We start from the raw sequence: 9162 nt of genomic DNA, 5'->3' as shown, positions 1-9162 counted from the left end.
TGGTTTTTCTAGAATTTTATGATTCTTGGTTGCATGATTTCTTGGTTGCATGATATTGGGGCAGCTTGGCGACACGTTGATGCAGACAAGGCTTGGTCTCTTGCCATGCAGGCTCCGGTTCTGCTTGGTTTTTTGGAAGTTAATAATTTCTGCTGGTTAGTGGGCGGTGGGCGGTCAGTAGTTTTCTTTCTTCTCTTTTAGCTATCTTCTTCTTCTTAGTTTTCTTTGGCAGCTTCAGAAATGACTTGAAAAATTTTCTTTTGCTTTTGAAGTGATTCACTGTTTAGTTGGCTTTGCTGGAACCTTTCTTCTCTTTTAGCTTTCTTCTTCTTTTTAGTTTTCGTTGGTAGCTTCAGAAATGACTTGAAAAGTTTTCTATTGCTTTTCAAGTAATTCGCTGTTTAATTAGCTTTCTTGGAAATTCGCTTCTGTCGGTGTGGTCCTCTTGTATAATTCACTTCAGACGTGCGTTTGGTTTCCCAATCTCTTGTATAATTGTAGTTGCTTTGGCTGCATTGGTGAGTAGGCGGTGGATAGTGTCCGCAGCAGTATCTGGTTTTGCAGGGTGATGTCTTTACTTTCTCACTTAATTGATCTTCTGAGCAAGCTGTGTTTGGTGGGCCGGTTATACTGTGATTTTTGTGAACTTGAGCTGTGTTTTGGCCTTTTGGCATTGGACGGCAATGGTTTGATGGAAATTCACTTTTGTCCGCGTGGGCTTCTTGGATGGGAACATTTTGGCGGTCAGCAATTTCCTCTCATTCTGTTCTTGGTTCTGTGCTGAATCCAGTGCGCACCGCTTCAGAGTTTTGGGAGCTGTTACTTTTTCTTTTCTTCGCCTTCTTTACCAGGTGTGTTTTTTCTGTTCCTCATTCTTCTTCTTAGCTTTTCTCTGGCCAGTGTTTTTTCTTTCCCTTATTTTCCTATTACCAGGTCCTACCTACCTGACGCATAGCGTCAGGGCAGAATACCTAGTAATATGTGATATGTGAAGGAGCCTGAACCACAATGAGAAGCAGAATGTTGCAGTGGAATGTTAAAGTGGGCTCCACAGTCCAAAAGCAATAAACCAAGAGTGCAACGTACAAGGCACAACCATCACAAAGTGCACTCCAACGTATAACATCCTCAAGCATGGAGATGCACTCGAAATCCTAGTAAAAGGGACCAAGTGCTTCACGGACAAAAATGCCCCTGAAGTGAGCAGATGAAATGCAATGAACAGTATCCCTCTTAAACAAGACAATGAGCTGGCTGATAGAAACAAACATCATATCTCATTAATGCTGCTTGTTGATGCTGCACAACAACCAATGTTTCACTAACATTCGGCTAAGGCTTACAATAAGCAAAAACCAGTTCTAATAGCTCCAAGAAAAAACACAAGCAAAAAGTTAGAAGGACAAAAATGCCCCTGTAGAGAGCAGACCAAAAAAATGAACAGTAACCTTCAAACGTCTTCTTATATATTATAAGGATATATATATATATAATATAAGTAGAAAGTGTTAAATTCAAAACTTATCGCTTGCATTCCCTCCTTTGTCACTATTTAATTCATCCCTCCTTCATATATATATATATATATATACTAGGTTTTGGCCAGGGCCCCCGCGCTGGCCATGACGAAGCCAGGGAGTTAGACGTTTAGGGCTTATATTTTTTATGCGCAAATGGCGATCTGCAGAATTGCAAATTGCATAGTTGTAGATATATATGGACTTTTTATTCAATTAAATGTGATGACAGTCGGTTCAAAGGTAGATCCTTTCTACAAAAGCGTTTCTAAATATAGTGATTGTCTATTGACATTTTGTTTTAGCTAGAAATACGATGGTGTAAGCTGATCTTAGATTTGTCCTTTAACAAATATGTCCTAGCTTGTGAGAGACATGAATCAGACTGCAAAATGCCATGAACTACAATTTTCAAATAATTGCTGTAATATGAAAGGGTATTACTACAATTAAAAATCAAACAATATTAGAAAAGCTACAAGTGAACACAAATACTGAAGTGTTATCAGAGTCGAATCTCAAAGCCTATATCATAATCACTTATCACTTGCTGCAGGCATCCTCTTCTTCCACCTTATTTATCCACAAAAACAAAAAAAAAAATCAAATCAGATAAGCTGGGAAAAGGAATTTAAAAAAAAAAAATCCCTTGACAGGCGATAAAAGTAAGAATTCTTGTAAATGTTTTTATAAAAAATAACTTGGATGAATATTTGGTGCAATAATAGTGCGACATTTAAGGATAACATTCCCTAAAGCAATAAATAAAAATTAAGGAGATTTGGTGTTTCCATAATGAAAAAAAAAAGAGAAAAAATTAATTTTCTTAACATGTTTATAAAGCTTTGCAATTGTAACATTAGAAGAATTCAATGTAGATAGCCAAAATAAGAAAGAATGCGTTAGATTTATTAGAAAACAAAGGAAAGTCGATCCAAAAGAAAAGGACACATTTTTGGGATTATAGTAAATCTTGCACTTGCTTATACAATATGCAAGCGTTTAATTGCTGAGCATATAAACCACAGAAAAAGAATTCTAAACATAGGATAAGAACTCAAGTCAATTTGTTTTCAAAGTTTCATTTGCAGTTTGTCTTAGAAGTGTTTGGATATGTTAATACTAATATAACTATGTTTTCAACCATGTTAATACTGTTTGTGCAAAGTACTTAAATAATTAAGAGAAATGTTAGCACAACCCCTCCTTTATGTCATTATACTTCATGAAATGCAGAAAGGTTTATGCTGGATTTGACAAAGTTGTGTTTTGAAAATGTAGATAACTTAGCAATACATATTTTAAGAGAGTCTGAGATTTACAACAAAGGTTGAATAAGTTGAGATTTATAAGTCGTTTTAAGCTTTACAACTTAACAATGATATTCATCACATATATAATTTTCCTAAATTTGACCCATTTTTTACATTTTCTAAAAACTTTATTTTCTTGCTAGTTGAATTTCTCTATACTTCATGTGTAATTCAATTAAAGATGCCATACAAATGAAAAAAAAAATAACCAGTTTCACAAAAAACAGAACTTTGCAGAGAGTAATGAGACCAAGACTTATTTTGAATCCCTTAAAAAAGAAGTAATAAAGCAACAAATTCAGGATACCTTAATAAAACGTTGAAATTGAAAAGGCTCGAGATATCTAGATGCTCCAGCTATCATTATAACCTGAATATTGTATAGAATTTAAGCATTGGAGTGAGCAAAACAGAAATGTCAAGTAAACCACAGCAACAAAAAAAAAAAAGGGTATAGAATTATAATATCACAACACAAGAAACTTCAGAAGAAGCATCCTTCAGCATACTAAGAATCAATAAAACTCTAATCTGCCTACAAAACCTCAAAATCCATCAAAATAGAAACCTAGACAAATGAATACATCGCAACAGTTGACATTTAACAATTGAAGAATGAATCAAAGAAAAAGAAACAGAGGCAATAGTTCATGGAACCTCTACTCTTTCTTTTGCTTTTGTTTTTTTTTTCCCCAGGTAAATGCGAAACTTCTCAAGTGATATTCATAGCAGTGGTTGTTTATGGAGGGGTTTCAAATGGTGGACCGCTCCTTTAGGGAAAGGGAAAGAATTGGGGATAGATCATTAGAGTGGTGCACAGGTAAAAGCATATGACATGTTGCACAAACAATCATTTAAATGCCTACAGATTAAACATTCGTCAAACGAAAAATTAGGCTGTCATCATCTCCAATACATCGTAATAATGTATGTATACCATTAGCATATAATTTTCATTCAATAACATAGGCAAAAAAGCAGGCAAACAATCAAGGCTCACAAAACTTTTGTACAATGTACAACACATACATGCGGCCAACAATAAGTACTAATGAAAAAACCTACCTAATCCACTCAATTCACAGGAAAACACAAACCAACCATAAAGGATTGCCTCAGTCTTTTGAAAATAACATTAACAATCTGAGCGCAGAAAACACACCATCAATCGACACAATGTTTGTGAAAAACCCAAATAACCAAGGGCTATCAACAAAATTACCATTGAAATTGAGGTCATGATTTCATAATTGACTCGAGAACACAATATACAAACCTATAACGTTCACTGTAAAATATAATAGTGATCTAAGGTCATGGAACATTTGCCTTTCTCAACCTCCAAAAGCTCAGACTTTTCATCTAACCACCTAGGCCCATAAGACAAAGTCAATTTTTGGAAACATGTTAAAAAAAGCCATCGTAAGTAACTTATTCATTAAGAGTAGGTGTGTCAGGAATAGAAGAGTTGGGGAAAATCAAAATATAAAAACACAAAAAAGTGGATAATTAAACAGTGGAGACAGATAAAAAACGGGTTACCTCAAAAATTAACCACTCTATATGAACCCTATGCAATCTTTCAACATTGAATAACTAGTTGGTCCTGAAAAGCAAAATCAAAGAGTAAGTTTAATGCAAAGACAACTTAGTGGTACATGAGAACCTAATTTCATAATATTTATTCTAAAACATTCCATACATGGGAAAGATTAAAACAAATAAGCAAACATAGGCCACCTGGCACTAAATTAGAAAGCTATCTGCCAAAAGACGGCAAAGGTAAGAGCTTTAATGCAAGGCAATGTAGATGAAATACATGCAAATCGTCCACCAAACTATTTAAACCTAAAAAATGAACAATATGTAATAGAATCTATGACCCGCAAAACATGGGAACCAAAAAAAAAAATTTCAGGAGCAAGATCAATTACAGTAAAACTGATGCTAAAGTGGAAGAGAACTGCACAGAAGACAACATACACGAAAACAGAGAAAAATCACCACCATACCATAATCCTGAATAGGAAATCGATGGTCTGTCAAAACAAAGAATTTTGAAATCAAAGCCAAAACCAACAATTGAGAAAAAATTAAGAGGTTTACGCAAGTAAATCAATGGTCTGTAACTTCCCAGATTGAAATCTGGAAATGATTTGAAAAATTGCTGTAAGGCAATAGAGTTTCCAACAGTTGCTTCAACGGCGACTGGTCGTGCTCTTTGGACCACAAGCTGGAATCTTGAACTTGAATCATATGCCATTCAGCTATTTTTTCCCCCCAGAGATAGCTTTGAAAAATAATTTTGCAAAACGTTGATGAATTCGTAAGATTATCAAGAAATAATTTGCAAATTTCAATAATAGAAAGCCTACAAGTGAACATAAATACTAAAGTCACAACCTATTACCCTCAATCTTAGCAAGTATAGAACTCCTCAATTGTTACATCCCTAAAAGATAATGAGCAAAAAAAATACAATTTATTGTATCATGAAATTTAATCGAGTAAAATAATAAGAGTTCAAAGAGGAAATTTTATACAAATAACCATACAACGAAATTACTAATTTGTAAGGTGGTTTAAAAATCATAGGGAATGAAAAGAAGGCTTACCTCTCTGTCGAGAACATAGATCTCATGAAACTTGTCATGGCCAGACAAAACCTGAAACAGGAGTAAACTATAATCTACATAGAAATACTAACGATAAAAAAGAAAGCAAAAGACCATCATGTACAAAAAAAATTTCCAAGATTGCACTCGAAGGGAACATATATCTAAATTTTCAACTACACATCATAAAAATAAATCCAGAAAGCCAATATATACAGAAAGATATTTATTTTAAAAAAAAGATGGCGAGGAAAGAATTCAAGGTAAAATTTAGGAACTGATTATTAAAGGGAAAAAACTTTGATGCTCCACCTTTCTGATGAAAGCAAACAACATAGATTGATACTTCTAACGGGAAAAAGCGCGGAAAAAAAATATAGAGGCGAAAGCTAAGAAACAGAAAATCTGGCTCCAACCTTAAGGATCTTGAGACCGGAGGAGACTCTTGATACTCTGATTTCTTCTGCACCACTGATGGTATGAATTATAATGCTCTCACACTTTCAAAGTGAAATCATAGCATCGCATCCTCTCTTTAAAAAAAAAAATCTTAAATGCTTAGACCGCTGGCTTTCCGTTCTCGTGCTTTTGTTTGCCATTTTCTATATCGAGTTGGTTGGATGTATTATTACGATAAAGAAAATGAAAGGAACAATATAAGAGCCACAAACATAGCCAAAATAACAGGAAAGAAAAAAATATATATATAGAGAACAAAGTCGAGAGAGAAAAAATGCAAGTCCAACCTTAACCCTCTTGAGGCCGGAGGAGACCCGTAATACTCTAATTTCTTCTACACCGGGGAAAAAAATTTACACAATCTCACTTTCATCAGGATGCTGAATGTTGGAAGACATTTCCAAATTTTTGGACCTGCAACATCACAAATATATACATATTATTTATATGTTAAAATTCGACAGGTAAACCCTCCAAAAAATCCAAAAGGCTAGAGAAGTCTTGATGATGAGAAAGAAAAAGAGTCTTACAAGGAAAAAAAGGTCCAGACCATTGTGTTCTTGTTGTTGCTCTCGGTCAGAATCCAAAAAAAAAAAAAAAAAAAAGCTGAAGAGGATGATTGATGGGAAGATGAGCTGAAGAGTGAGACAACGATGAAGAAAGAAGAGGAAAAATGGGGACGAGGGGCCTGGACGGTTGTCAGAGACAACCGTCCCAGGCAGTTCACGGCTTGGATGAAGCCTCAAAAATTTGTGCGGTTCAGATCACGTCTTGTAACTCGATTTTCACGCCATGTGGGACCCACAAAAATGTTGTTTTATTTTACTCGCTGTTGTTCAATTGTTACACCTTGTACAGATGATGTTACACCATGTACAAATGGTGTTACACCTTCCGGAGCGGTTGTCAGAACAACCGCTCCAGCCCCGCGTCCGAAAAATGGGCATTTCTGACTCCCCGGCTCCACCCCATCGGGTAATCCCGAATAAGGTTAAGGAAAAGAACAATAAAAGGGCACAAACATGGTCAAAATTACAAGAAAGGGCTAACCAAACATTAATAAACGGACACACAAGTCTCCAAATTTACGGGCAAAACCTGACCACCAAGGGCATTATAGAGAAAGAAAATGCAAAGTCAATATCAGAAAATTCAGGAGCCACAAATTTCACCTTTATGCCACATTGCAAAGACCAAAATACCCCATGAAGTCATCCGAATTACCATCGAAACCGGCCCATGGCTGCACTGTAGCAAATCCCCCTTCCCCCTTTTATATATTTTAGATTTAGATTAGATTAGATATATATATATTATTTATATTATATTTATATTTATTATTGTGAAATGTTGATTATATATATATTTTAAATTATATATAAAATATAAATTTTTATTAGGTGAGCTCAATTAAGTTTAATTGAATTTGATTAGGCTAGACTTGATTAAATTCGAGTTCGAGTAAAATGAATTAAAGTCAATTCGACTTCTAAAAGCTCAACGAATGAAAAGCTCAACGAATAAAATGTAATAGTTAGCACGCAAATACCACAAATTCTGTGGCACGATTCAAATCCAACCTCCAACTTATAATTTGAAACAATAACAAGTGAAAAAAACTAAACCAACAGCCAAAAAAAACAAATAAAAAAACTCCAGCTAGCTCCACACGCAGGTGAAAACTGCACCTCCGTGGGCTGGCTGGCTGGAGACTTGAATCATGGCCGCTGTCTCTACAGCCACAGACGCCATTGAAACTCCTCGACATCGTTGAAGGAAGCGGTGGACTACAAAGGCCGTCCGGTCAAGCGTTCCAAATCCGGTCGATGGAGCTAACTAAATCAGGGTTGTAACAAAACTAATTACCTTTTTAGTTAATTGTTTACAACTTCTAATTTGGAATTTAAGACGCCACCTGTGACTATACCATATTAAAATCTAAATCAATTTCAAATATCATTTTAAATGTATATAGATAATCAGGGATCAAGTATTTCCTGCATCTATCTATTCTTATCCTAGGAAAAGGCAAGAGATATTCATTCGTCTAGTTGAACTGGTAACAAAGACTTTCGAGCGTCCCTTAGCCTTCACGTAAGTACGTATATCATTTTCAGGAAAGAGGCAAAGAAATTCCTCTGGCCAGTCTGGAAGTGAATGATTTTTCAATTACGTGGTTGGAATTAACTACTTCCCAAAAACCAGGTCATGAAAAATGATTACCTAGAAGCTAGATTAGTGTTGGCGTTTAAGTTGCAATCATGACCTTTTTGAATCAACTAACACCACTAACTGAATATTAAGAAGACTTTGCATATGAGATTAGTTGTGGAACAAAATTTCTCGGGATTTACAGTGGGCAGAAGTGCATGAATATTAACTTCTTAACTCCTAGAATATATAGGGTTTGACTAGGTGATATGGAAAAATACAATGGCCTGGGATAGTACTCTTTATCACAAAACCTTTGAGTTTGGATCAAGTTAATGCTCTAATTCATTATTGCATATCCAACTAAGTATATTTAGTCAGAGGATCTAATCTAAAAAAGGATAATTAAGATTGAATTTCTGGCTGCTTCTCATAGCTAACTCTCTTGCACGAAGGAGTAATTTCGAAGTATTAGTTGTACTTTGAACATTCAAACAAAGCATATGAGGGAGGGATTATAAGTAGCAGTTTTTGGGTTCAAACCTCCTACTTACAATATAAATAAATAGAAAGTCATATCATTAGAATCTGTTGGAAGTACTCGATATCAGTTGGAGGAAGTTCAAAAGAAAAAAATCATTATATCTAGAATTACATGGATTTCACGAATAGCTTCATGACCTTTTCAAACTTTTTATCATCAAAGTAAAATTTCAATCAGGAAACTAATACTGATACCTTTCCAATTGGTATAAACCTTGCTTGTTTTATTTTTATTTCTGTAGGAACAGGAAGGGAAAAAACAATATTGAATACTTAGAACATTAGCCATAAGAAGAGATAGGCTTATAAATTTGGAGCAACATGCTTTCCGACAATACAAATCGAGTGGTAACAAATCTAAAATTTCATGCAAAAACCTTATTACATAGTACACTATCTGCCCAAACCAATTTCAATAAGAGAAGCAAAAGTGCCCATTGAAAGTTCGACCATTTTCCAGTAAAGGACTTTTTTTTTTTTTTTTGGCTGACGGAGTGGGTGTTCGGGTCAATCCTTACGGGGCCCGACTAATCCCATTCCGACCCGGGAGGAGAGGCCCCTTCC

The 9162-nt window shown here is 35.1% G+C and overlaps 1 long non-coding RNA gene across 2 annotated transcripts; it reads right to left on the bottom strand.

Moving 5' to 3' along the window:
* Positions 1–1857: 1857 nt before the first annotated feature.
* LOC113750052 lies at positions 1858–6510 on the bottom strand. Of its 2 annotated transcripts, XR_003464620.1 has the most exons (7): positions 6435–6510; positions 6192–6318; positions 5862–6047; positions 5446–5496; positions 4373–4436; positions 3138–3200; positions 1858–2090 (listed from the first exon to the last, which is right to left on the bottom strand). It is a non-coding gene; the product is annotated as an uncharacterized LOC113750052 (long non-coding RNA). The 2 variants fall into 2 exon arrangements; XR_003464621.1 differs by lacking the exon at positions 4373–4436.
* Between the last annotated feature and the right edge of the window lie 2652 nt (positions 6511–9162).

This window comes from Coffea eugenioides, chromosome 10 (assembly GCF_003713205.1).
Source record: "Coffea eugenioides isolate CCC68of chromosome 10, Ceug_1.0, whole genome shotgun sequence".
Lineage (NCBI taxonomy): Eukaryota > Viridiplantae > Streptophyta > Magnoliopsida > Gentianales > Rubiaceae > Coffea > Coffea eugenioides.
The sequence above is the reverse complement of the archived record's forward strand: the minus strand, read 5'-3'. Positions and strand labels throughout refer to the sequence as shown.